Source organism: Lipotes vexillifer, unplaced genomic scaffold (assembly GCF_000442215.2).
Source record: "Lipotes vexillifer unplaced genomic scaffold, Lipotes_vexillifer_v1.1 scaffold961, whole genome shotgun sequence".
Classification (NCBI taxonomy): domain Eukaryota; kingdom Metazoa; phylum Chordata; class Mammalia; order Artiodactyla; family Lipotidae; genus Lipotes; species Lipotes vexillifer.
Window position 1 is genome coordinate 636,797 of NW_006776468.1, and position 1,831 is coordinate 638,627.

Sequence of the window (1,831 nt, forward strand, 5' to 3'; positions counted from 1 at the left end):
GAGAGCCTGCCTGCAGATGCAGGGGACACAGGTTCGTGCCCCGGTCCAGGAAGATCCCACATGCCGCGGAGCGGCTGGGCCCATGAGCCATGGCCACTGATCCTGCGCGTCCCGAGCCTGTGCTCTGCAACGGGAGAGGCCACAACAGTGGGAGGCCCGCGTACCGCCAAAAAAAAAAAAAAACCTTAATGTGCCTCCAAGTCACCTAGGGCTCTTGTTAAAATGCAGATTCTGCCTGCCATCTTTCTGTGCCGTCATAATGGTGCACATGAATGTCCTGGCTGATATTCTCAAGAGCATCAACAATGCCAAAAAGAGAGGCAAATGCTAGGTTCTTATTAGGCTGTGCTCCAAAGCCATCGTCCAGTTTCTAGCCGTGATGATGAAGCGTGGTTATATTGGCCAATTTGAAATCACTGATGACCACAGGGTTGGAAAATTGTCATGAACCTCCCAGGCAGGTTACACAAGTGTGGAGATCAGCCCCATATTTGATATACAACTCAAAGATCTAGAAAAATGGCAGAATAACCTGCTCCCATCCAGTCAGTTTGGTTTCATTATACTGATAACCTTAGCCGGCAGCATGAACCACGAAGAAGCGAGACGAAAACACACGGGAGGGAAAATCTTGCGATTCTTTTTCTAGGGATGTAATACATACAATGCAAATAAAATGCCTCAATGGGGGGAAAAAAAGCACGTTCTGAGTCAGTAGTTCCAAGTGAAGGTCTGACAAGCTCCCAGGTGTTGTTGAGACTGCTGGCTTGGGGAACCTCATTTTGAGTAGCAGGGGTCTAATACAGGGGTGAACAAACGTTTTCTGTAGGGGGCCAGACAGTAAATATTGTAGCTTTGTGAACTGTATGATTACTGCTGCAACTGCTTAACTCTGCCAGTACAGAAAAAGAGCAGCCACAGACAACATGCAAATAAATAGGCATGATAGTGTTCCGATAAAACTGTATTTACAAAAACCTGGGGCAGACTGGATTTGGCCTGTGGGCTGTAGTTTACCTACCCTTTATCTAATATAGTTAAAATCAGCATATCGTTCTTGTAATGGACATCTGTGAGCTTGTCACCTGAGCGCCCAATAATTCCCTCTTATGTGGTAACTTCCCCTTCCTCCAGATCTACCTCCCCCTCCCCACAATCTATATGATGCCAGGAGCAGAGCACCCACTACCAGGCTCTCATAACAGGACTCTGACTCCAGACTCCAGCAGATTGGTTCAGGGTGGTGGCACAACTCCAAGGGGCATCATTCACATTCTATTCCACAGAATGTTGTGCTCCAGGGCTGCCCTTTACATGGAAAACAAGGTGAAGGCCTCCTTAAGCTGTGAACTTGGCTGAACTGGGTACCTGACTAAAGTGGACTACTCATAGCCTTTCCTTAAGATTCTAGATTTAGGTCTAGGAGACTCTTGTTTTAATCTATCCATATGTTCTCTTAAATGGAGGATACATACGTGGAGATGGAGCTTTTTTTTTTTTAACTCTGTTTATTGGAATACAGAGAAAGTTAGTAGAGAGAAAGAATGAAGCATATATTCAGAGAGAAACAATGGTGAGAGCTGGTGAGAGGGGCTTCCTGGGTTTTCAATAGCACTGCAATCACTGGCTCCAGGTCATCCCTGAGGTCCAGCTGCGTCCTTGTCCTTGGGTTCTAGCAGAGGACATTATATAAATTCATTTTTCTTTTGCTTAAATCCAGTAGAACTCTGTTGCGTGCAAACTACAGTCCTAATATCATTAGTAAGTAACAAAAAAGTTCTTCAGTAGAATTCAAATTTTGTAGGATTTTTTTTTAAATCAATGTATAGAC

General features: G+C 44.9%; 1 pseudogene; it reads left to right on the forward strand.

Moving 5' to 3' along the window:
• Positions 1–259: 259 nt before the first annotated feature.
• Positions 260–649, forward strand: LOC103073748 (40S ribosomal protein S15a pseudogene; annotated as a pseudogene).
• The last annotated feature ends 1,182 nt before the right edge of the window (positions 650–1,831 follow it).